Source organism: Pristiophorus japonicus, chromosome 17 (assembly GCF_044704955.1).
Source record: "Pristiophorus japonicus isolate sPriJap1 chromosome 17, sPriJap1.hap1, whole genome shotgun sequence".
In the NCBI taxonomy this organism is placed as follows: Eukaryota; Metazoa; Chordata; class Chondrichthyes; family Pristiophoridae; genus Pristiophorus; species Pristiophorus japonicus.
The window spans coordinates 7,339,453-7,367,443 of NC_091993.1; the positions used below are offsets into that span (position 1 = coordinate 7,339,453).

Consider the following 27,991-nt stretch of genomic DNA (forward strand, 5'->3'; position numbering starts at 1 on the left):
CTCTCATTCAGATGATCCATAATTAGATTCTGAATCATTTGTAGTGTGGTAACTGAATCAAATAGATTCCAGTTAGTTAATGCTCACACCTCTCTCAAATGTCCAGAGGTTACAATTTTTAATGACATTTTAAATTCGGGAGGTGACTAGACATTAAAATCTGCCTTCTGCAGTTTATAACTTTGATCATTCTCACCCAAGAACCTACATGGATATCCTTGGCATGGCAGTGTATTGGGGAATAAATCAAAAACCAGATGAGTGTTAGTGGATAGAATTTTTCAAGGCAGCCATCAACAGTAGATGGATAGCCCACTTGCTTGTATTTCACATACATGGTATATAATGAATGCAGATTCTTTGCATTGTAATACAAGTATGAGCTAAAATTTTATGACAGTAATCCTGCCTTTTTTAAATTTCACAGGAAGTGGACATTGCTGACAACACCAGCATTTATTGCCCATCCTTAATTATACCTTCAATTATGCAGGATATAAGAGGCACTACTGAAATACCATATTCTTTAAAACACCCAAGAAGCCACTGTTTGACAGTAATGGTTTTTGATTTGCCTTTTCAATAAATGTTCAGTGGGGTTTGGAAAATTAAACCAGTTCCAAAATCAAAGTATTTGAATTCTGAAACAAACCTTCAACAATATCACATGTTATAATTAAATATACAGCTACCTTACTCAGGACTGGGCTGATAAGTGGCAAGCAACATTCGCGCCACACAAGTGCCAGGCAATGACCATCTCCAACAAGCGAGAGTCTAACCACCTCCCCTTGATATTCAACAGCATTACCATCACCAAACCCCCACACCATCAACATCCTAGGGGTCACCATTGACCAGAAACTCAACTGGACCAGCCACATAAATACTGTGGCAACAAGAGCAGGTCAGAGGCTGGGTATTCTGCGGCGAGTGTCTCACCTCCTGACTCCCCAAAGCCTTTCCACCATCTACAAGGCACAAATTAGGAGTGTGATGGAATACTCTCCACTTGCCTGGATGAGTGCAGCTCCAACAACACTCAAGAAACTCAACACCATCCAGGACAAAGCAGCCCGCTTGATTGGCCCCCCATCCACCACCTTAAACATTCACTCCCTCCACCACCGATGCACCGTGGCTGTAGTGTGTACTACGTATAAGATGCACTGCAGCAACTCGCCACTTCTTCGGCAGCATCTTCCAAACCCGCCACCTCTATCACCTAGAAGGACAAGGACAGCAGACACATGGGAACACCATCACCTGCAAATTTCCCTCTAAGTTACACACCATTCTGACTTGGAAATATATCGCCGTTCCTTCATTGTCACTGGGTCAAAATCCAGGAACTCCCTCCCTATAAACACTGCAGGAGTACCTTCACCACAAGGATTGCAGCGGTTCAAGAAGGCAGCTCACCACCACCTTCTCAAGGGCAATTAGAGATGGGCAATAAATGCCGGCCTTGCCAGTGATGCCCACATCCTGGAACGAATAAATAAAAAACTCCAGGTATTCTTTGTGTTTTACTGGAGCTAGTAATTGACCTCTAGTTTGTAAGCCTACCTAGTTTTATATAACTCAACAGAATTGTGCTTTTATCAGCTAACATGACCTTTATTTCATTACTTTATTTAACAGAACCCCCTACCAATAACCACAAAGTAAAATTCTAGCATTCACAATTCTAACATCCTGCCACTTCAGCCCACCCATATTCTCCAAGGCAAAGTAGTTAAACCAACAATCATAGCATTAAAAAAAGTGAGTAATCTATAGGCAAAAATAAAATTGACTAATGTGCACATCATGAATACAGATCTAGAATTGGAGGCGTTGAAATTGTTTCTGATATCGGTCGTGCCAATGGCTCTTACAATCTTCAGTCATTGCTCTACCTTGTACTATATTGTAGAGCTTATAGAAAATCCTTAGGAAAAAAAATCATGTTTATTTTTTATATATTATTAATATATATTATATATATGTATATATATATATATAAGGAAAGAGAAAAAAGAATATGAGGGTAAATTAGCAAGAGACATAAAAACAGATTGTAAACATTTCTACAGGTATGTAAATATTAAGAGATTAGTGAAAGTAAACATGGGCTCAATCGAGGCAGAGACAGGAGAAATTATAATGGACAATAAGGAAATGGCGGAGACTTTAAATAAATACTTTGTTCTTCATGCTAGAAGACACAAAAAACATTCCGGAAATAATGGGGAACCAAGGGTCTAGAGAGAATGAGAACTTAAAGAAATCAGTATAAGTAAAGACATAGTACTGGAGAGATTAATGGGACTAAGTGGCAACAAATCCCCTGGACCTGATGACTTGCATCCTAGGGTTATAAAAGAGGTTCCCTCGATTTTAGAACAGTCCCAATGGATTGGAAGGTAGCAAAAATAAGCTTGCTATTTAAGAAAGGAAGAAGAGAAAAAAACAGGGAATTATAGGCCAGTTATAGGCCAATTATCAGTAGTAGGCAAAATGTTAGAATCGATTATTAGGGACATGGTTACAGGGCACTTATAAAATTGTAATATGATTAGGCAACATGGTTTTATGAAAGGGAAATCGAGTTTGACAAATCTGTTCGAGTTTTTTGAAGGTATAAGTGGTAGAATGGATAAGGGTGAAACAGTAGTGTATTTGGATTTTCAAAAAGCATTCGGTAAAGATCTACACAAGAGGTTATTACGCAAAATTAGGACTCATAAGATTGGGGGTAATATATTAGCATGGATTGAGGATTGGTTAATGGACAGAAAACAGAGAGTAGGAGTAAACGGGACTTTTTTGGGTTGGCATGCTGTAACTAGAGGTTTACGACAAGGATCAGTGCTCATCTATTTACAATCCATATTAATGACTAAGATGAAGGGACTGAGTGTAACATAGCCAAGTTTGCCGATGATACAAAGTTAGGTGGGAAAGTAAGCTGTGAGAAGGACGCAAAGAGGTTGCAGAGAGATATTGGAGCTGAAATTGGCGGCCTTACCGCCCACTGCGGCAGACATTCCTCTTCGAGTTGCGCCCATTGCCAATTTCGATTTGGTCTGCAGTGGGCGGGAGGGGAGAACTGCTGGGAACCGCCTGCTGACGTCAGCGGACGGCCAAATGGCACAACTGAGCTCCCGCCCGCCGAGATGCCATATTGATGTGGGCGGGTGTCAGCGGGAGGGAGTCAGCACCAGAACGGGGGTGGACCGCTGTGAGGAGGCTGGTCTGTCCCCGATGGTGATTATGAAGAGCTGAAAAAAAAGTTTAGTAAACAATTTTAAATGTTTTTCTTTACAGCGATTTACTTGGATGTGGTCCCCTGAAGGTCTTTTGATGTTTTTTTTAATACTTTTTATTTGCAGCTCTTCGACCCTCCGTGAGCCCAACTCCATCCTCGGCGGCAATTGGATGGCAAGCACCTTTGCCGTCGAGAATGAGAGCTCCCAGATTGACGCCGCAAGTCCCTCTTTTGCTGTTGGCCGCTCTTTCAAGGACCTTTTTGTCGAAAAACCCACCCAGAGTACCGTCAGATATCTCGGCAGCCATCGGCGGTCCTTGGGCGGCCCTTGGCCTTCATCAATTTCGGCTCATCGACAGGTTGACTGAGTGGCCAAGAACATGGCAAATGGAATACAATGTGGGGAAGTGTGAAGTTATCCACTTTGGCAAGAAAAACAAAAAATAAAATTTTTTGAATGGCGAGAGACTGTGAAATGTTTGCTTTCAGAGGGATCTGGGTGTCCTTGTACATGAATCACAGAAAGTTAACATGCAGGTACAGCAAGCAATTCGGAAAGCAAATTATATATTATCGTTTAGTTGTTGACTTTTTTGTTGCTGGCCACAACAACAACTAATATATTTATATAGCGCCTTAATGTCAATTATTGCTAGCTGTTAATGCAAGCTACAGAAAATTCACATTTCAGTCTGTCCAATAATTCCATCACAGGGCAAGGCAGGTACATATGTATGGTTTAAATTTTCACGTTATACCTGAATAGGAACCTGTTTAGCAGGTCATTAATACTATTTTATACAGATCAATGAATCAAACCATCCCAGTTAATTCCAAACATTTTAAGGGACTGACATCATAGGGTATTGGATTTGATTGATAGCTATGTAACAATACAAACATGGGTTGGGTTTGTGAGAAGGGCGAGGCTAATGATTTGTTTTACACCAAATTGGCGGCAGGATGGATACTCAATACTGAGGAGGACTGCAACAAATTACAGGAAGACATTAATAAACTTGCAGAATCGGCATAAAATTGGCAAATGAAGTTCAACACAGATGAATGTGAGGTATTACATTTTGGGAGGAAGAATAGGGAGGTCACTTATTTCTTGGAGGGTGTGAGTCGAGGTGGGATAGATAAACAAAGGGATCTCGGAGTAAACAACTCACTAAAAGTTGCGACACAGGTTAGCAAGTCAATAAAAAAAAAACATTAGGGTATATTTCTAGAGGTCTAGAATTGAAAAGTAGGGAAGTTATGCTAAACCAGTATCAAAACTTGGTTAGATCACACTTATAAAAACATAGAAACACAGAAACTAGGTGCAGGAGTAGGCCATTCGGCCCTTCGAGCCTGCACCGCCATTCAATGAGTTCATGACTGAACATGCAACTTCAGTACCCCATTCCTGCTTTCTCGCCATACCCCTTGATCCCCCTAGTAGTAAGGACTACATCTAACTCCTTTTTGAATATATTTAGTGAATTGGCCTCAACAACTTTCTGTGGTAGAGAATTCCACAAGTTCACCACTCTCTGGGTGAAGAAGTTTCTCCTCATCTCGGTCCTAAATGGCTTACCCCTTATCCTTAGACTGTGACCCCTGGTTCTGGACTTCTCCAACATTGGGAACATTCTTCCTGCGTCTAACCTGTCAAAACCCGTCAGAATTTTAAAAGTTTCTATGAGATCCCCTCTCATTCTTCTGAACTCCAGTGAATACAAGCCCAGTTGATCCAGTCTTTCTTGATATGTCAGTTCCGCCATCCCGGGAATCAGTCTGGTGAACCTTCGCTGCACTCCCTCAATAGCAAGAATGTCCTTCCTCAAGTTAGGAGACCAAAACTGTACACAATACTCCAGGTGAGGCCTCAGCAAGGCCCTGTACAACTGTAGTAATACCTCCTTGCCCCTGTACTCAAATCCCCTTGCTATGAAGGCCAACATGCCATTTGCTTTCTTAACCGCCTGCTGTACCTGCATGCCAAACTTCAATGGCTGATGTACCATGACACCCAGGTCTCGTTGCACCTCCCCTTTTCCTAATCTGTCACCATTCAGATAATAGTCTGTCTCTCTGTTTTTACCACCAAAGTGGATAACCTCACATTTATCCACATAATACTTCATCTGCCATGCATTTGCCCACTCACCTAACCTATCCAAGTCACTCTGCAGCCTCATAGCATCCTCCTCGCAGCTCACACTGCCACGCAACTTAGTGTCATCTGCAAATTTGGAGATACTACATTTAATCCCCTCGTCTAAATCATTAATGTACAATGTAAACAGCTGGGGCCCCAGCACAGAACCTTGCGGTACCCCACTAGTCATTGCCTGCCATTCTGAAAAGTCCCCATTTACTCCTACTCTTTGCTTCCTGTCTGACAACCAGTTCTCAATCCACGTCAGCACACTACCCCCAATCCCATGTGCTTTAACTTTGCACATTAATCTCTTGTGTGGGACCTTGTCGAAAGCCTTCTGAAAGTCCAAATACACCACATCAACTGGTTCTCCCTTGTCCATTCTACTGGAAACATCCTCAAAAAATTCCAGAAGATTTGTCAAGCATGATTTCCCTTTCACAAATCCATGCTGACTTGGACCTATCATGTCACCTTTTTTCAAATGCGCTGCTATGACATCCTTAACAATTGATTCCATCATTTTACCCACTACCGATGTCAGGCTGACCGGTCTATAATTCTCTGTTTTCTCTCTCCCTCCTTTTTTTAAAAAGTGGGGTTACATTGGCTACCCTCCACTCCATAGGAACTGATCCAGAGTCTATGGAATGTTGGAAAATGACTGTCAATGCATCCGCTATTTCCAAGGCCACCTCCTTAAGTACTCTGGGATGCAGTCCATCAGGCCCTGGGGATTTATCGGCCTTCAATCCCATCAATTTCCCCAACACAATTTCCCGACTAATAAGGATTTCCCTCAGTTCCTCCTTCTTACTAGACCCCCTGACCCCTTTTATATCCAGAAGGTTGTTTGTGTCCTCCTTAGTGAATACCGAACCAAAGTACTTGTTCAATTGGTCTGCCATTTCTTTGTTCCCCGTTATGACTTCCCCTAATTCTGACTGTAGGGGACCTATGTTTGTCTTTACTAACCTTTTTCTCTTTACATATCTATAGAAGCTTTTGCAGTCCATTTTAATGTTCCCTGCAAGCTTCCTCTCGTACTCTATTTTCCCTGCCCTAATCAAACCCTTTGTCCTCCTCTGCTGAGTTCTAAATTTCTCCCAGTCCCCGGTTTCGCTGCTATTTCTGGCCAATTTGTATGCCACTTCCTTGGCTTTAATACTATCCCTGATTTCTCTTGATAGCCACGGTTGAGCCAACTTCCCTTTTTTATTTTTACGCCAGACAGGAATGTACAATTGTTGTAGTTCATCCATGCGGTCTCTAAATGTCTGCCATTGCCCATCCACTGTCAATCCCTTAAGTATCATTCGCCAATTTATCCTAGCCAATTCCCGCCTCATACCTTCAAAGTTACCCTTCTTTAAGTTCTGGACCATGGTCTCTGAATTAACTGTTTCCTTCTCCATCCTAATGTAGAATTCCACCATATTATGGTCACTCTTCCCCAAGGCGCCTCGCACAACGAGATTGCTAATTAATCCTCTCTCATTACACAACATCCAGTCTAAGATGGCCTCCCCCTAGTTGGTACCTCAACATATTGGTCTAGAAAATCATCCCTTATGCATTCCAGGAAATCCTCCTCCACCGTATTGTTTCCAGTTTGGTTAGCCCAATCTATATACATATTAAAGTCACCCATGATAACTGCTGCACCTTTATTGCATGCACCCATAATTTCCTGTTTGATGCCCTCCCCAACATCACTACTACTGTTTGTAGGTCTGTACACAACTCCCACTAGCGTTTTCTGCCCTTTGGTATTCCGTAGCTCCACCCATACCGATTCCACATCATCCAAGCTAATGTCTTTCCTTACAATTGCATTAATTTCCTCTTTAACCAGCAACGCCACCCCGCCTCCTTTTTCTTTTTGTCTATCCTTCCTAAATGTTGAATACCCCTGGATGTTGAGTTCCCAGCCTTGGTCACCCTGGAGCCATGTCTCCGTGATGCCAACCACATCGTATCCGTTAACTGCTATCTGCACAGTTAATTCATCCACCTTATTCCGAATACTCCTCGCATTGAGGCACAGACCCTTCAGGCTTGCCTTTTTAATACACTGTGACCCTTTAGAATTTTGCTGTAAAGTGGCCCTTTTTGTTTCTTGCCTTAGGTTTCTCTGCCCTTCACTTTTACTCATCTCCTTTCTGTCTTTTGCTTCAGTCTCCATTTTGTTTCCCTCTGTCTCCCTGCATTGGTTCCCATCCCCCTGCCATATTAGTTTAACTCCTCCCCAACAGCACTAGCAAACACTCCCCCTAGGACATTGGTTCCGGTCCTGCCCAGGTGCAGACCGTCCGGTTTGTACTGGTCCCACCTCCCCCAATTCTGGTCACCATATTATAAAAAGCATATAAAGGCACTGGAGAGGATGCAGAAAAGATTTATTAGGATAATACTAGAAATGCGAGGGTATACATATCAAGAAAGGTTGAACAGGCTGTGTCTCTTTTTTCTTGAAAAAAGAAGGCTGAGAGGATGACCTATAGTGGTCTTTAAAATTATGAAGGTTTTGATAGAGTCAATGCAGAGAGAATGTTTTCACTTGTGGGGAAGAGCATAGCTAGAGGCCATCAATATAAGTTGTCACATAATATAATATATGAGTTGTGAGGAGAATGCAAAGATGCTGCAAGGTGATTTAGATAGATTGAGTGAGTGGGCAAACACATGGCAAATGCAGTATAACGTGGCTAAATGTGAAGTTATCCACTTTGGTAGGAAAAACATAAGGCAAAGTATTATTTAAATGGTGATGGTTTGGGAAGTGTCGATGTACAGAGGGACCTGGGTGCCCTTGTACACCAGTCATTGAAAGCAAACCTGCAGGTGCAACAAGCAGTTCGGGGCAAATGCTATGTTGGCCTTCATTGCAAAAGGATTTGAGTACAGGAGCAAGGATGTCTTACTACAGTTATACAGGGCCTTGGTGAGACTGCACCTGGAGTGTTGTGTGCCGTTTTGGTCTCCTTACCTAAGAAAGGATACACTTGCCATAGAGGGAGTGCAGCGAAGGTTCACCAGACTGATTCCTGGGATGGCAGGACTGTTGTATGAGGAGAGATTGGGTCGACTAGGCCTGTATTCACTAGAATTTAAAAGAATGAGAGGGAATCTCATTGAAACTTATAAAATTCTGACTGGGTTAGATAGGCTGGATGCGGGGAGGATGTTTCCCCTGGCTGGGAAGTCTAGAACAAGGGGTCACAGTCTCAGGATACGGGGTAGGAAATTTAGGACCAAGATGAGGAGAAACGTTTTCACTCAGAGGGTGGTGAACCTGTGGAATTCTCTACCACAAAAGGATGTGAATGCCAAGTTACTGAATATATTTAAGAGGGAGATAGATAGATTTCTAGAAACAAAAGGCATCAAGGGGTATGGGGAAAAAGCAGGAATATGGTGTTGGGATAGAGGATCAGCAATGATCATATTGAATGGCGGTGCAGGCTTGAAGGGTCGAATGGCCTACTACTGCTCCTATTTTTTATGTTTCTATGTTTCTAAGATAGTCACCGAGAAAGCCAATAGGGAATTCAGAAGAAACTTTTTTACCCAATGAGTGGTGAGAATGTGGAACTCGCGACCACAGGGAGTGGTTGAAGAGAATAGTATAGATGCATTTAAGGGGAGGCTAGACAAGCATATGAGGGAGAAGGGAATAGTGGGTTATGCTGATAGATTTAGATGAGGAAAGACAGGAAGAGGCGCGAGTGGAGCATAAACACCGGCATGGACTGGTTGGGTCGAATGGCCTGTTTCTGTGCCATTTATCCTATGTAATCCTATGTAATACTATGTTTTGTAGTCTCTTTGATGGACAGCTCTATGGGCGGGAACACCCGATTGTGAGCTTGTGTCTAGTTGATTGTGCTCAGCAGGTAATCTGATGCCAGCAGAGCGTTTTAGCTAAATCAGTGTCTCCATGGTAGCATTTTGCCATGTCAGAAATAAGTAACAGTGTTCTACCAAAAGCTGATTCTTTGCTAGAGTATGGTTTCACAGGCATCCTCTGGGATGGTACCCTGGTGGCCATTATTCATATATAAGCCTTGACAGTGAGTGTCAGCAAATTATTTCGCCGCAGGCTACAACACAGCAAGTCCAATCTTGTCCTCATCTGACACCCATACACCCAATCAATCTCAGGTTAAGCTTGCAAAGGTGGGTGACATTGTGCTAAACTAAATACAAGTGCATGTTTTCTCAAACCAGACCAACGTCATTTTGTGACAATGCAATACTTTAAGACACAGGATATTAAAACACTTTATATGTGGATATATAAAATTAAATTTAGGTGGCAAAAAATTGAATTAAAGTATTTTAAAGTAGAAACTGAGCCTTAGTGTTTGCACCTGTGGCTGTTTAATGAAAATGAAGATCTTTAATATGTTATTGAGTGACAGACTCTGCCTCCCTGTAGGGTTTACGGGGCACTACTGGGATTTCAGCAATGCTGTGTATGTTAGCATGCTGCATCAGCTGGCGTTGAGAGAACTGTTGTATATAGTAACAGAATAGGTGGACATGCTGCTTAGAAACAGGGGTGGGGGGAGAGATTGAAACAATTTGATATCCATTCCCGTTAATCTCTGAGATACAGGTCTAGATTTAGCTGATTTAGCTGGTATTCAGAAAGAAGTAGAATGTCTTATAATATAGCCTTTTCTGATTTTTTTCTTCCATTTCCAATGAGTTTTGCAAACTACCTAAAACAAGCAGTTATAACCTTGATGAATTATATATTAAAAAAGTTGCAAATTGATCAGATTTTAACTAAGACTGATAAAATGAAGTAGGTATTTGTAGCCCTAACCTGGTCTAGAAAGCGGTACATCTTGCTGGAGCTATGACAATACTATCAGTGCAGACATCTCACAGATTGCTAGAAGCCTACAGATATATTATCCTGATAGTGTTTTCAAAGAAGAAAACTAGAACCCAGAAACATCATTAGTAACGTCCCCATCCAATTCTCACTTCCACTACAATATGCCCTTCTTCCACTGAAAAACAAACAACAATTTGCATTTATATGGTGCCTTTAACATACTAAAATGTCCCAAGGCACGTCACAGGAGCATTATCAAACAAAATTTGACACCAAGCCACATAAAGAGATACTAGGACAGGTGACCAAAAGTTTGGTTAAAGAGTTAGGTTTTAAGGAGTGAGCGAGAGGTGGCGAGGTTTGGGGAGGGAATTCCAGAGCTTACGACCTCGGCAGCTGAAGCCACAGGATCAATGTTGTTCTGGGGTCTCTGTAGGGACAGAGTACCATTGTCCTGTGTGCCAAGATTCCACACAGCGCTGCAGCCTAAAAATTGCTGAATGTGAGCACAATACTTTCAACTGTCAGCTGCTGCTGGGGCTTAAACCTATTTTGTTGGAGGTGTGAATAGATAGTTCTGCTGCCATGTCACTGTTGTTTGACTTAACTGTTTCAAGCACAATAGGAATCTTGGTAGTATACGTAATCTAGCAGCCTTTATTGGGAATTTTCTCAAATAAAATAAACTGCGCAATATTGTTTTGTGAGAGCCAAGAGAAAAATGGGGGTGCCAAGCCACATGGAGTTAATGATTCAGTGGTGAGTGACAACATGCACCTTGTAGAAGCACGAGCATCCAAAGAGGAGACCGAGTTGAGATCAGTTTGAGTAATACAGGCTCAGCTGCCAAAGCATTTTGCTTCCTAAACTTGTGATAACATTAATTACACTAAATTGCAATCCTCTATTCATTTCAAAAAAACATAATTGCCCAATTTCATGACAATGCTAAGTGCTTGCTTAGAATTTTTTGAATATAGAAAAGCTGAGATACTTCTGTTTTGAATATTAGCTTGGCACAGTGGCAGCATTCCCACCTTAACTCAGAAGGTTGTGGATTCAAGCTCTACCCAGCCCGTCCCACCCCTTCCCAGAGACTTCAGAACGTATTGTAGACAGACACTTCTGTGTAATACATAGAGCACCATGTACTGAAAAACACCTGTGTTGTGCCGTGTATAGTGAAAGTCTCTGCACTGTTTAGTAACTTGTAAAGAAATGTAAATGTATTCTCATCCGTTCCGCGTACTGCTTTCATCTGCATAGTGCTACACGTAACGTGATTCGTGATCGGTATTGAAATGTATCCTGGAATATAATATAAACCTGTTCTTATCTGCTCCATATAATACTTTTATTTGCACAGTACTACATGTAACGTGATTTCTGGATTGTACTAAACTGTATCTTGAAATGAAATGCACGCTAGTGCATTGTATGGAACTGCTGTCAGCATCCAAACGAATTGTATGAAATTGCTGACCGCAAGGTACTGAACTATTTTCCAATGTATTGTGAAAATTTTATATGAATAAAGTATATTTTTGAAAAAAAAAATAATATTCAGGGAGTGCTGCATTGTTAGAGATGCCATCTTTTAGGATGAGACATTAAACTGAGGCCCTATCTGGTTGTTCAGGTGGCACTATTCAAAGAAGAAGCTGGGGAATTCTCCAGGTATCCTGACCAAAATATATTCCACCACAAGAATAGATTAAGTGGTCATTCATCTCACTGCCGTTTGTGGGACTTTGCTATGCACAAATTGATTGTCAAGTTTTCTACATAACAACTATAACTACGAAGGCAACGGGGCATCTGGAACCTTAGGGAATTACAGGACCAACAGAGATTTAAAGATTGGGAAATAAACAGGGGCAGCGGAGGAGGAGGGTAAATAAGAATCAAATCAGGTGCAGAAAGAGAAATAGAGAGAGGTACAGCAAGATTGGATTAAGGGAGCAAGGAAAAGAAAGAAACACAAAGGATAAGTTATTAAAAAACATAACATTTAAATGTTATTACAATCTGTAAGAATGTACTACATGCAGGAATGACACTCAACGGTTTAAACTGTTCCCTATCTGGGCTGGAAAGGTTGATTAGCATTGCATTAACAATTATCGCATCGTTAACCGGGTACTTAAGCGGTTAAGTATGAGTCCTAACTTTGTGACGAGTTTAGTTTGGGTTTAATGTGCAAATCCAGCAATTCTTAAAAATAATGGGGAGGTTGAGGGTGAACTGTCGTTTGTGCAAGGTAAAACGACCAGCAAGTTATGGCGATTCACAACTCACAGTGTATCCTTCTTTGCCTGAACTTGCTGGCCGATTTATGCATTAACAATGGTGTGCACCATTATTTTTCCAAGAAGATTTGGGCCAATAAAAACAAGACTTTAGTTAGTAGCACAAATGCAGGCACTGTAAAACCATTATGAGTAAAGCTATTTCAGCTGGGAGGGGCGGAGAGAGAGAAATGGCACTTCAATTGGCCTTACTGCTCTTCAGCTGAGGAGGGGGGGAAATCAACGAGGATACCAGCTCCTTGCTATCCAGTGACCTTGCTGAAAAGTGTACTTACATGGATGTCAACGACATGCTTCTTTCAATTCTTTAAAGACACAGTCCCTGAATTTCTGCAGACTTTTCCCAATCTCCGATATCCTCAGCAGGAGATCCCTAAATCCTCAATGAGGTTTTTTTTTGCCATTCGTGCTTTTTCTCCAGGGGTTCCATCAAAGACCCCGGTGGAAATTCCAGGTCATAGTTTTCTCTTTGTTGTTTGCAAATCAAACCAGCATTTATCCAGCAAAAATTGGCCGTGTGGTTGACGGCGAGGAGGAAAGCTTTAGCCGACAGGAAGATATCGATGAAATGGTCAGTTGGGCAGAAAAGTGGCAAATGGAATTCAATCCAGAAAACTATAAGGTTATGCACTTGGGAAGGGTCAACAAGGCAAGGGAATACACAATAAATGGGAGGATACGGAGAGGTGTGGAGGAACAGAGGGACATTGGAGTATATGTCCACAGATCCTTAAAGGTCAGCCCAGGTCGATAAGGTAGTTAAAAAGGCATATGGCCTCCTTTATTAGCTGTGGGATAGAATACAAGAGCAGGGAAGTTATGCTTGAACTGTATACAATGCTATTTAGGCCACAGCTTGAGTACTTCATGTAGTTCTGGTCACCACATTACAGGAAGGATGTGATTACACTAGAAAGGGTGCACAGGAGATTTACGAGGATGTTGCCAGGACTGGAAAATTTGGCTATGAGCAAGAGTTGGATAGGCTGAGGTTGTTTTCCTTGGAACAGAGGCTGAGGAGAGAATTACTTGAGGTGTATAAAATTATGAGGGCCCCAGATAGAGTGGATAGGAAGGACCTATTTCCCTTAGCAGAGGGGTCAGTAACCAGGGGGCATAGATTTAAAGTAGTTGGTAGAAGGATTGGAGGAGATGAAGAATAATTTCTTCACCCAGAGGGTGGTGGGAATCTGGAACTCACTGCCTGAAAGGGTGGTAGAGGCAGAAACCTCATCACATTTAAAAGGTGCTTGGATGTGCACTTAAAGAGCCGTAATCTACAGGGCTACGAACCTAGTGCTGGAAGGTGGGATTAGGCTGAGTTGCTCTTTTTCGACCGGCATGGACACAATGGGCCAAATGGCCTCCTTCCGTGTTGGAATTTTCTATGGTTCTATGATTATCACCTCTTATTTCTGATGGCTCTGTCAACATTCTTGGCATTGCTACCTTCCCTGACCTCAAGTGGAACTTCCACATTCCATTGCTAGAACTGCCACCAACAAACTTAGCTTCTTTTTTCATGCCAACCACTTCACTCCCCCTCAGCAATTTTAAATCACAATAAATCTGTCCGAGACGTCTATAGTGTTCCCATGTTTGAGACTCTTCTAGCTTCTCTTACACATTCCTGGATATGATACAAGAGAAAGTTTGTCATCGAATGAGCATTCGCTCTCTCACCTCGAGCCTTTAGCCCCTTTCTTTCCAATACTTTGCTTGAGTTTATTTTACATATATGTACTACTACAACCAGTGATCCTCAGCATGTGGCTCAGCGGGTAGCACCCTCGCTTCTGAGTCAGAAGGTTGTGGGGCCAAGTCCCGCGAGAGAGACTTGAGCACAAAGATCGAGGGCGACACTTACAATGCAATATTGAGGGAGTACTAAAGTAAATGTTGGTCCCTTAGAAGATGAGAAGGGGGATTTAATAATGGGAAATGTGGAAATGGCTGAGACTTTAAACAATTATTTTGCTTCGGTCTTCACAGTGGAAGACACAAAAACCAGGCCAAAAATTACTGGTCACAGGAATGTGGGAAGGGAGGACCTTGAGACAATCACTATCACTAGGGAGGTAGTGCTGGACAGGCTAATGGATCTCAAGGTAGACAAATCCCCTGGTCCTGATGAAATGCATCCCAGGGTATTAAAAGAGATGGCAGAAGTTATAGCAGATGCATTAGTTATAATCTACCAAAATTCTCTGGACTCTGGGGAGGTACCAGTGGATTGGAAAGCAGCTAATGTAACGCCTCTGTTTAAAAAAGGGGGCAGACAAAAGGCAGATAACTATAGGCCGGTTAGTTTAACATCTGTAGTGGGGGAAATGCTTGAAACTATCATTAAGAAAGAAATAGTGGGACATCTAGATAGGAATAGTGCAATCAAGCAGATGCAGCATGGATATATGAAGGGGAAATCATGTTTAACTAATTTACTGGAATTCTTTGAGGATATAACGAGCATGGTGGATAGAGGTGTACCGATGGATGTGTGTATTTAGATTTCCAAAAGGTATTTGATAAGGTGCCACACAAAAGGTTACTGCAGAAGATAGAGATATGCGGAGTCAGAGGAAATATATTAGCATGGATAGAGAATTGGCTGGCTAACAGAAAGCAGAGAGTCGGGATAAATGGGTCCTTTTCGGGTTGGAAATCGGTGGTTAGTGGTGTGCCACAGGGATCGGTGCTGGGACCACAACTGTTTACAATATACATAGATGACCTGGAAGAGGGGACAGAGTGTAGTGTAACAAAATTTGCAGATGACACAAAGATTAGTGGGAAAGCGGGTTGTGTAGAGGACACAGAGAGGCTGCAAAGAGATTTAGATAGGTTAAGTGAATGGGCTAAGATTTGGCAGATGGAATACAATGTTGGAAAGTGTGAGGTCATCCATCTTGGGGAAAAAAACAGTAAACGGGAATATTATTTGAATGGGGAGAAATTACAACATGCTGAGGTGCAGAGGGACCTGGGGGTCCTTGTGCATGAATCCCAAAAAGTTAGTTTGCAGGTGCAGCAGGTAATCAGGAAGGCGAATGGAATGTTGGCCTTCATTGCGAGAGGGATGGAGTACAAAAGCAGGGAGGTCCTACTGCAACTGTATAGGGTATTGGTAAGGCCGCACCTGGAGTACTGCATGCAGTTTTGGTCACTTTACTTAAGGAAGGATATACTAGCTTTGGAGGGGGTACAGAGACGATTCACTAGGCTGATTGCGGAGATGAGGGGGTTACCTTATGATGATAGATTGGGTAGACTGGGTCTTTACTCGCTGGAGTTCAGAAGGATAAGGGGTGATCTTACAGAAACATTTAAAATAATGAAAGGGGTAGACAAGATAGAGGCGGAGAGGTTGTTTCCACTGGTCGGGGAGAATAGAACTAGGAGGCACAGCCTCAAAATACAGTGGAGCCAATTTAAAACCAAGTTGAGAAGGAATTTCTTCTCCCAGAGGGTTGTGAATCTGTGGAATTCTCTGCCCAAGGAAGCAGTTGAGGCTAGCTCATTGAATGTATTCAAATCACCGATAGATAAACTTTTAGCCAATCAGGGAATTAAGGGTTACGGGGAGCAGGCGGGTAAGTGGAGCTGAGTCCACGGCCAGATCAGGCATGATCTTATTGAATGGCGGAGCAGGCTCGAGGGGCTAGATGGCCTACTCCTGTTTCTAATTCTTATGTTCTTATGTTCTATGTTACAAGCAATCGTGTGAGCAGGATTTTGTGATCAGATAGACGCCCCCTGTTCTATGCTCAGATCAATGGACATTGTGAGGAGGTGATCTCTAATAGTTGCATATGTAGAATAACACAGGAGTAGCCGGTTTGTACTTATGTCAATGGTCGTTCTGTGCCGTGGTGTAACCCTGAACAATGATAGTAGGCACTGTCTTTATAAGCAATCATCCCTGGTACTGATGCATGCCCATCAGAGTTAGAGACAGATAGAGGTACTGCTTATTCTGTATCCTCTACAGCTCATTAGCTGCTTATGTTACTCTGAACTAGTATATTCCTTGAACTAGGAAAATACTAGTGAGGCACCTCCCAACATCGAGAAGCTTGTGACACTCAGCAAAACAGTAAATAGGTGCTCAACAAGACTGCAAAACATAATAAAATGAATTTATTTTTAATATGTCTTGCAGTTCATCCTCTGGAAAAGAAAATGGCAATTATTCAGAAGGCAAACTCCTGAGATATCTCTTGTGGGTGCCTAGAAGGGACCTGTGACATAAAAGCTGAAGATACCGATGACCTTCACCCCCACCAGTAGTGCATTGCAAATGGTTGACTGACCCTGCAAGTCTTTCAGGACGAGGAGCATCTCAGTTGTAACAGCCCTCGTGAGGCTGAGCCTACTCATCTATCGCTCTTTCACCATGCTCAGTTGGAGCCTGTTCCAATAGATCGGCTGGCTGCAGTGATACCTGCTGTACAGCCTCCTGTATATCCAGACCTCTGCTCCTACTGCTCCACCGACATTCTCAGAGCTTTCATACAACGCTGATCTGGACATGTAGAAAGTGTCTTTCCATACCATGTTTCACTAGTGTCCATTTGTCTATTTTTGAAGAAGCAGGAATCTCTAGTGCTAAATACACATGAATAGTCCATTAGCAATTTCTAGCAAACTGGTGCCACTCCTACCTATGTCTACTTTTTTGCCAAAAATTAGTGAGAAGGAGTGCTGACCCCATTAGCAATACTGCAGCAGCTGATGCAATGTAACAGTATCAGAGGGCTGCACAATATTAATCTGTGTGTATACATTATTTATACAGTGTATCCCTTTTATAAAGCACTCAAATGTACCAAACCTCAAACAACAAAAAAAATCTTCTGCCTCCTTTACAAACAGAGAAACCACACAAAACATCCCCTTTATATCGTGCCTTCCTTTACAACTTGTTTTTTTTGGTTGAAACAGCTTTCACAGCAGCAGAAGTGCATGGCTTCAACCACCTGTTCCTTGTGTTGTTTGCAGCTTGCAAATAAAGAAAACGGGGAGAAAAGAAATAATGCTCCCACAAATGTAGTCGTCTGGACAATCATGTTACGGGGGATTTGACTTTGAAATGTCACTAATATTTAAATCCGTCCACACTTGAGAGTATTATGTTGATTCTCTGCCAAGCTGCAGAGTAAGAGATCAAAAATTAAATGCACTGATAGGCTGCCATACTATCAGTCAGACGATTATATTTCAGTCAATCGGCACACAGTTGACTATCCATTTTAATGCTGTGAAGTACTTAAAGCTCCAAAATTCTAATTACTGTTTTCCTGAGTGTCAGCTTGTCTCAATTGGCAGCACTCTCGTGTCTGAGTCAAAGGTTGTGTGGACAAGCACACTGTATGCTGATGATTCAGTGTAGTGATGAGGGATTACTGTGTTATTGGAGACACTGGCTTTTGAATCAAATGTTAAGGAAAGAGAAAAGAAAGACTTGCATTTATATAGCGCCTTTCACAACCACCGGATGTCCCAAAGCGCTTTGCAACCAATGAAGTACTTTTGAAGTGTAGTCAGTATTGTAATGCAGGAAACGCGGCAACCAATTTGCGCACAGCAAGCTCCCACAAACAGCAATGTGATAATGACCAGATCGTCCGATTTAGTGATGTTGATTGAGGGATAAATATTGACCAGGACACCGGCTCTTCTTTGAAATAGTGGCAGTGGGATCTTTTACATCCACCTGAGGGGGCAGACAGGGCCTCGGTTTAACATCTCATCCGAAAGACAGCACCTCCAACAGTGCAGCACTCCCTCAGCACTGCACTGGAGTGTCAGCCTAGATTTTTGTGCTCAAGTCTCTGGAGTGGTATTTGAACCTGAAACCTTCTGACTCAGAGGCAAAAGTGCTACCCACTGAGCCACAGCTAACAATGAAATATTAAACCAAGGCCCTGTCTGCCTGCTCAGATGAATATAAAAGATCCCATGGTAATATTTGAATAAGAGCAAGGGAGTTCTTCTGATGGCCTTACCAACATTCTAAGAACACATTTATTTAGTCTATATTTGTGGGACCTTGCTGTGCACTAAATTGGCTCCTGCATTTGCATTCATAACAACAATGCCTGCACTTCAAAAGGTATGAATTGCTTGTAAAGCACTTTGCGGTGCCTTGAAATCATAATAAAGTATTATTTATTATCAAAGTGTCCTGTGAGTGAGTTCCGATGTAGTTTATGTACTGCACCTGGGGCAGATGATGTGATTATGTCTGCCTTTGCTGCTGATCAGGAGGAAAGCAGCTGGGATAACATGTGCTAGAGCAACGAAGAAACCTTTCCCCATGGGATGAGGGTACAATGAAGCTTCATTTAACAATGAATAGTTAAAGTCTTTGGGAACCATACTGGATTATTACACTGTCCTTTCATCTTTGATATCCAGGATCCAGGTTCAAATTGAGGCCAGACTGACTGGAAGAAGGTCTCTTTGTCAAATATAAGGTTCTTATATGGGTCTGAGTAGCCTCAATCCAATTCAGCAAAGCACAGAATGGCTTCAGTGCTTCACATTGTGGAATGCAGACTTGATTGTCCAATGCTCGAGTGCGTATTGTAATATTAAGCCCATGTTCTCTAACTTTATATAACTAAATATTACAGTCCCAGCTCCCACCATTACATATTGTGAAAGAAACATTGCCACATATGCAAGTCCTGCAAATAATATGTAAATGCTCTTAATCCGTAATCACTTGTTTCTGGTTAAGTTCAAACGCAGTCCGCTTTCTCCTACTCAAGATTCTTTCAAAGATGTATTGTGACATAGGCTTTCAGTTTATTCACAGTCTAACATCAGTAAAACAAAATTCCTGTTATTGTAACTTCACAGATGATTCTTCCACATGAGTATCCTTAGGGGACAGAAAAATAGTAGACCATTGTGATCAGTGAGGCGAGGGAGGTGTCGGCCAAGCACAAAGTACCGAGTGTGACTGAAGTAGATGTGACAAAGAGGTGCAGCAAAGTCCATATCAGGAACAGATGTCTGAGTGTAGGTTGGAAGCAGCTTTTATATGGCGATATTGACATCAAAAACATGTAAGAGGCCCCTTGTCTTTCCCACCAACAATATATAGGAGGGAAAACCTCACACTTTAGAAGACGATGCACTGTGGGCTCAACCATGTGTGTAGGGACAGAATAGAGTACAAATTATTTTGCCGTACAGTGGAGCCCAGTTATTGCAGGATGTGATTAAGTTGTGTTTAAGACACCACAGGGTAGATTTTAACTATCGAGCAGCCACCCGACGGTGCCCATTACCAGCTCTCATTACTGTGTTGTTGGCAGGATGTGGAACCCATCAGGTATTCCAGTGTAGCTCAGCAGCCCCAGGCCGACACAATATCAGGCAGCCTGGAGGCAGAACTGGCCAGCAGCAAGGTAGCTCCAGGGGCTGATTACTGGCTGCAGCAGCCCACATTGTACCTGTGGTGCCCAGAGGGGTCGTCCTGAACAGGACCTGCCGCTGGGTGGCCCTGGAGTGCCCGCCTGTTTCAGACAGCGGGCCCCTTTAATAAGCAAATCAGGACCTCTAAGACCCATGCAGGATTCTGATTGGGTGAGAACTGGGTGGAGTTTGTGCCAATTACGCTCTGCCTAATTTTATAGCCATTACAGCCAAAGCCCTTTCAGGATGGAGTCGACCGGATCGGGAGCGGAAGTGGGAACAGGAACAGGGCGGTAAGTATCCCTCCGTGATTTTTGAGGTGCCACCATCTTCCTTTTAACCACACCAGGATGTCCCAATCCAGACCTGTACAGAAGTCCGTCTTAAGTAGAAGGTTGGGGCATCATCAGGTGGCACTAAGCTCAGCAGTGTTACCTGAAATCAGCAAGTATACAAAATATCTAAATAATGTTACTATTTATCTACCCAACACAATGATACAGCAAACTATATAAAGTTCATATTTTCAATTTTGATGCACTGACTTATACAATAGCTTTAGCACTTTGAATAATATTGCTACATTTAGATATTTCTTATGACTATTTACTTGACTTAACGTTAAAAGGTCATGAACACAGCTTGCACTAACATTCACTACGTTTTAAAGTATATTTAAGTTTCCACTTACCATGAAAGTTTTGATGTGATTTGGAATAACAGTTTTGTATCACTCAGTTCGATGATTTTCGGGTCGTTTGCAAGCCAGTTTTCGCCGGGTTTTGACCATCCGCAGCAAAAAAGCTGTTTTGCGGTCCGGGCATGATCCTCGGGTCGGTTTTTGTGGCGGCGCTGAGAAGCACCGCCGGGGAGAGCTACGCCGGGCATGTAATGGCATGCATTGCGACACCGGCAGAGGTTTGGTCAATCCGACCCGTACACCCTGAAACGCGCCCCGCGATGACCGCCAGGGAAAACACAGCCCTGCCGGGTGAGTTGTATAAACTGTATTGTAAGGGTGTGGGCAATGTATTTTGAATGTTTTTGTGAATTTTGTTCCCCCCCCCCCCCCAACCCAACGCCTCTCTCAGAGCGCTCCTGGCCCCGCACTTTGGCCCCAAGTTTCCACATGATTTGCTCCTGATTTTTAGGAGCAACTGGTGGAGAACGGAGTATCTTAGAAATCGCAATTCTCCACATTTAAGTTTTCTGCAGTTCTAGTCATGTAGAACAGTTTCACTTTTGAACAGAATTTTTTTTTCCAAAAGGGGGCGTGTCCGGCCACTGACGCCTGATTCGAAAGTTTCCACAGTGAAAACGTACTCCAAACTAACTTAGAATGGAGCAAGTGAAGATTTTTGTCGGCTTGAAAAAACCTTGTCTACACTTTAAAAAATCAGGCGCAGGTTACAAATTAGGCGTCGGGAACGAGGTGGGGGGGGAGGGTGTGTGGGGGGGGAAGGGAAGTCATTACATTCTACAATAAATCCTTAGTTATACTTATACAAATATTATACAAATAATTCCAACCTGAATAAAAATTTATAAGCAAAGAAAAGATTAAATAAACCATGTTCCTACCTGTGTGAAAGTGCTTCAGGCAGGCCTTTCAGGCAGCGGTTTGCCGTCGGGACTGACCGACGGCAGGGGGAGAAAACTGTAAGAAGCTGATCATGGAAGGGCAATGTGGTTGTATTAAAAAATTTAAAAAATTGAACAGCTACAAAGAATTTGAATAGTCTCAAACAAGTGCATGTGTCCCGTTTATCACAGTCTATCTTTAATTACAGAATGCACTCCCTCACACACAGAAATATCAAGAAAATTAAAATACAAGCCTTTGCAAGGGTTCAATAAACAAATTTTCACTTTTTCTGCAGCAATTTGTAAAATGGCCGAGTGCCAATGTTTACTTCAGACTGCGCCTGCGCGAATGCTCCAACGCGCACGCGCAGGGTTGCCAGCACCAAAAAAACTCATTTGAATTGTACCCACCCCCTCCTACTTACAAAATCGCCGCTCGGAGGGGCGCCTGTTTTGCCGCGTGTGGAAACTTGGGGCCTTTAGTTGGAGAGGTTCCTGTTTTTGCGCCGTGAAAGTGGTACACTGCCTCCCTTTGCACTAGACCCAAATGACAAAAGTTGTTCCACAAAGCACACGCGTTAATTGGGCGGTACATTTTCCGACCCACCTCCATTTTCGCCACGAAAATGGCAAAGCTGAAAATCCCGCCCTTTGTCTCTTTTCTTGGTCGTGGCAGTTTCACATTCACATATGAATGAGACCAACTTGTCAATCCAACCTGATGACTGAAAAGTTACTGAAGGGTTTCCAGATTCATCGATCACCTCTTGCCGTCTTTTTGTTTTGTGATTTCTGCCTTCATTTGCGTATTAACATAGCGTGTAATTTGAATTGTACAATTTCACATGTACACACAACGATACATCACAAAATTCCTTCTATCCAAATAAGCCAGTTGGGCTCCAAAATCCGCAGGGCTGGGGTTGGGGTACATTCTTCCATAAGTGTCAGATGTGCCCACTGGTAATTTTCCACCATTGCCAGAGTACGCAGGATCCTCGGATGATGAAATGTTCCCAGCAGGGGCACAACTCAGGCATCGGCCTGCCCCCAAAGTTGGCCAAGCCCAAAAGCTTTCTGAAATGTTAGAGATCTTTGGGGGGAGGCCTGGGATTCATCGCAAGCCAAGAGTTGCAGATGGGGTGCATAAGCACCATTTGCCGATTTGGTTTGACTGGTCTCACCAAGTGCACTGCTGCTAATGATCCGCCCTCAACAAGCCAATCAGATACTCCAACAAAAAGTTGGGAGCCACTTTAACCAGTTCCTGGCCTAATTTGACACCCTTCTGATATACTCCTGAAGGAGTTGCAGCAGGGGTGTGACAAAGGGGCATGGACTGGCGCGCCCATTGAATTTGTGAGAAAAAAATTCTGCCCAAATTTCAATTTCCCATCTGTCAAAAACTGCTAAAGATTTTACTGACATCTGAAAGAATCAACTCCCACTCCCTCAATTATATTCTTACCATTTGAAAATTGATGTTGTCTTCAGAAGTATAAAAACAACAATTTGGGCCCGAATTTGAAGAACTTATCGGCCACTGCCGTCGATTGCCGCCCAGTGCCATCCCTCTGGTCGAACCGCCCAGTGCCATCCCTCTGGTCGAACCGCCCAGTGCCATCCCTCTGGTCGAACCGCCCAGTGCAATCCCTCTGGTCGAACCGCCCAGTGCCATCCCTCTGGTCGAACCGCCCAGTGCCATCCCTCTGGTCGAACCGCCCAGTGCCATCCCACTGGTCGAACCGCCCAGTGCCATCCCTCTGGTCGAACCGCCCAGTGCCATCCCTCTGGTCGAACCGCCCAGTGCCATCCCTCTGGTCGAACCGCCCAGTGCCATCCCTCTGGTCGAACCGCCCAGTGCCATCCCTCTGGTCGAACCGCCCAGTGCCATCCCTCTGGTCGAACCGCCCAGTGCCATCCCTCTGGTCGAACCGCCCAGTGCCATCCCTCTGGTCGAACCGCCCAGTGCCATCCCTCTGGTCGAACCGCCCAGTGCCATCCCTCTGGTCGAACCGCCCAGTGCCATCCCTCTGGTCGAACCGCCCAGTGCCATCCCTCTGGTCGAACCGCCCAGTGCCACTTTCGACGTGGTCTGGAGTGGGCAGGAGGAGAGAACCGTCGGGAAGCACTGCCGACGTCAGCGGATGGCCGAGTCGTGTAACTGAGCTCCCGCCCGCCAAGATGCAATATTGGTGTGGGCGGGACTCGGTGGCAGATCGGGGGTGGATCGTTGGCCGGAGGCTGGTCTGTCCCTGACGGTAGCTAAGATGATGGTGAAAAAAAGGTGAGTACACTGTTTGTAATTTTTTTCTTCACAGGTACTTACCTAGATGGGGTTCCCCCTGAAGGTCTTTAGATGTTTAACATTTTTTTTAACGCTTTTGCTTTTCAGCTCTTCAACCCTCTGCGGGCCCGACTCCATCCGCGCTGGAACTTGGGCGGCAACCGCCTTTGCCGCCAAGGATGAGAGCTCCCGCCGGCTGCCGCCCAGATTGGCAGCATGAGTCGCTCAATTGCCTCCCGCTGACCTTCAAGGGACCTCGCCGATGAAAATCCCGCTGAAAGTACCATCAGGTACCTTGGTGGCCATCGGCAGTGCTTTTGGCGTCAATTGGGAGGCCTTCATCAATTTTTATGTTTATATAGCATCTTTAACATAAAAAAAACCCAAGGCACTTTATAAATAGAAACAAGGGCTGAAGCCTACAAGGAGAGATGACTTCAGATTAGAAATAAGGTAATAAACGAGAAAAAGGGAAAAAAATATGGCTTTGAGAGGGTTTTTAAAGGTGCACAGAGCGTTTGAGAGGCAGAGGTATTTAGGGAGGGTGCTCCAGTGGGCAGGAAGGGGGGAGGGGGAATACATAAAGTGCCAGTAAGAAAACCGAAAATGGAGGGAAGGAGATACAACAACAACATCTTGTATTTCTATCTCTCCTTTAATGTGGTGAAACATCCCAAAGGCGCTTTACAGGAGTATTGCGAGACAAAAAAATTTGACACCGAGCCACATAAGGAGAAATTAGTGCAGGTGACCAAAAGCTTGGTCAAAGAAGTAGGCTTTAAGAAGCGCCTTGAAGGAGGAAAGATAGAGAGGCGGAGAGGTTTAGGCAGGGAATTCCAGAGCTTGGGGCCGAGTGAACAGAAGGCACGGCCACCAGTGGCTGAGCGATTATAATCAGGGACGCTCAAGAGGGCAGAATTAGAGGAGCGCAGACATCTCGGGGGGGGTTGTGATTACAGAGACAGGGAGGGGTGAGGCCATGGAGAGATTTGAAAACAAGGATGAGAATTTTGAAATCGAGGCATTGCTTAACCAGGAGCCAATATAGGTCAGCGAGCACAGGGGGTGATGGGTGAATGGGAATTGGTGTGAATTAGGACACGGGCAGCCGAGTTTTGAATCAGCTCTAGTTTACGAATGTGGGAGGCTTGCCAAGAATGTGTTGGAATAGTCAAGTGGAGAGATAACTAAGGCATGAATGAGCTGAGGTAAGGGCGGACGATGTTACAGAGGTGGAAATAGGCGGTCTTGGTTATGATGTGGATATGTGGTCGAAAGCTAGTTTCAGGGTCAAATATGATACCAAGGTTGCGAACAGCCTGGTTCAGCCTCAGATAGACATTGGGGAGAGGGATGGAGTCAGTGTCTAGGGAACGGAGTTTGTGGCAGGGACTGAAAACAATGGCTTCAGTCTTCCCAATATTCAATTGGAGAAAATTTCTGCTCATCCAGAACTGTATGTCGGACAACCAGTCTGACAATTTAGAGACCATAGAGGGGTCGAGAGAAGTGGTACTGAGGTAGAGCTGGGTGTCATCAGCGTACATGTGGAATCTGACGCTGTGTTTTCAGATGATGTCGCCAAGTGCTAACATGTAGATGAGGAATAGGAGAAATAAGGTTCGACGAGGTTGCAGAGATAGAATGAGGTGAGGCAATGAAGGGATATGAAGTCAAGTATGAAGATTTTGAATATACTAGGAGGCAGTGGGATAATGCAGGTCAATGAGAATGGGTGTGATGGGTGAACAAGACTGAATATAGGTGGCTACATTTTGGACACGATGTGGATTATGGAGGATGGAAGGCAAACAAGGTAGGAATTGGAATTTTTGAGTCTAGAGGTGACAGAAGTATAGATGAGGAATTCCGAAGAGGAGGAGATGAGATAGAGTTAGAAGCAGACAATGTTGCCAAGGTGAAAATAAGCAGGTTTGGTAATACATAGAATTTGGTGTTTGAAACTCAGTGCTGAGTTGAACAGGGCATCATGGTTTCTGCATGGTTTTGTTCAACCTGAGTGAGTGGCCAGGAGTAGGATGGTGTCAGCAGTGAAGGTGTAGACTTTATGGCAGGGAACTGATAAAGGGAACTTTTAACAATGTTAGCTATCATGGGGCCAGGAAATTGCGTTGAGTGGTCAGGAGTTGAGTGGGCAAGGGATCAAGGGAGCAGGAAGTGGGTCTCATGGAAGAAATTAATTTAGAAAAAGCATGGACCGAGTTAGGGGGAAACTGCAGAGTGGCCAGGGCAAGAGTGATGGGAGACTGGGGGTTAGAAGTAGGAGGAGAGAAAGAGGAGTTAGTGGCAGAGGCAGCTGCATGTATGGTCTTATTCTTAGAGCTAAAGAAATTCATAACATTTCACACTGTACCTGTTAAAATATATGGGAGAGTCACCAAACTAGTTGACTTCAGTACATTTCTCATGACATTTCACCATTCTGTGTGCATTGAAAGACTCCTATACTGAACATTAAGGACAGCAGTAATTTGCTGGTATTATTTAGCTGCCTGTTTTAAAAGTTAATAAAGTGGGATGCTCAAAAATAAACAAGGCTGGAACATCCAAATTGAGCCACGCTGACTAAATTTGAATGTATTTAAAATTGTAAAAGTTGATTTTGTGCCTCTGAGATAAAACACGTTCACATTATAGTCTTAATAAAGCTTGAATCTTTTAAGTAAAACAACAAAAAGATGAAAGGCTGCAGTGTCATTGAACTCCTACTTAAAAAGTTACTCACTTCAAAGTTTACCAAACCAGAACTTAAATTAGTTTTACATAGGAAATATGACATCAGTTCCTGGAATGAATCATCACAAATACATTTGTTGGAGCTACTTCTGGTTCACCATATTGGATTTGTAAAATCTAGCAGTAAGATCCCGGTGAATTGACAGCCTTTGGCTGTCCAATCTGTTATGCTGTAGTGTAACATTAAACAAAATGAATTATATGCGTGCACATTACATTTTGATGCTACTAATAATGAGCAAGATCAGCTTGGTCGGCTATAGATATTGATTACAGACATGTGAAGATCGTGCTGGCTTCAATTTTATTGGACCAAGTTGTATATTTTCACAGATGTATATGACATAAGTAAAACTTTTAATAATTTACAACAAAAACATATTAATTAAACTATTGCAAAATAAGACAGATAAATAAACTGCTTAACTATAAACTGATATCATCTTCAGCCTGAAATGCCAACAGAAGACCATGTTGTATTACTAACATTATTCTCACTTTAAAATCCAGATCATTTTTGGACTACAGCAAATAGTTTTATTCTTCCACTGATATTTCTTTGCCATTTATAATTCTAACATTGCACCGTTAACAGTTTATCCAAAACATTTTTTTCTTCCAGTTTTTGTCAACACTGGCATAAAAATGGCTCACCTGTTTCTTGAATCATTGCTGCCAAATGCCTCACAGAACCTGCTGCTGGGACAAGTGGTTGAACGGGTGGGACTGTGTGAGGTGTTCAGGCTCGCTCCTCACTTCAAAGCCAGGCCAGCTGGCTTTGAAAGGAACGTTTCCCCTCGCAGGCCTGTTTCACACTCTGTCTTCTGTGCTTATGTAAGGAGAAATTACAGCGGCAGTGGCAGAAAGGTGATGGCCAAAAATACAGCCAGACATCTCGAGCATGCGTTGTGTGACACCATGCCTTTGAGGCCTGCAGCACATGGGGTTATCAATCACTGGAAATTTGAGTGACTGGATCTAGCTGGATCAAATGTTTGTTGCTTCACAGGCAGGGAAGGTCAAACTGATTTGAGGACTGAAAAGAACACAGCTCAGGTTCTCCCTCCCCTCTATTATTATTGTCAAGAAAATTAAAATAACTGCAGTTCAAGAATAGTGGTGACGAAGAGTCCATGCCCCAAATGTGTCTTGTCTGTTCCCTCTACAGCTGCCTGACATAAGAACATAAGAAATAGGAGCAGGAGTAGGCCATACGGCCCCTCGAGCCTGCTCCGCCATTTAACACGATCATGGACCTGCTGAGTGTTTCCAGCATTTCATGTATTTTTCTTTCAGTTTGAGAAGAGCATTTGTTTGAAACAACCTGTTGTAAGACAAGCAAATGCTCAAAAAAGGTAAAGTGGCTGATGCACAA

At 43.3% G+C, this 27,991-nt stretch overlaps 1 protein-coding gene across 9 annotated transcripts in view; it reads right to left on the minus strand.

Moving 5' to 3' along the window:
* Positions 1–27,461, minus strand: part of mef2aa (myocyte enhancer factor 2aa) — a 247,731-nt gene extending 220,270 nt beyond the window's left edge. For all 9 annotated transcript variants that reach the window (XM_070858306.1, XM_070858312.1, XM_070858314.1 and 6 more), the window contains exon 1: positions 27,271–27,461. The gene's annotated coding sequence lies outside the window, so the exon portion shown is untranslated. The remainder of the gene's footprint in view (positions 1–27,270) is intronic.
* Between the last annotated feature and the right edge of the window lie 530 nt (positions 27,462–27,991).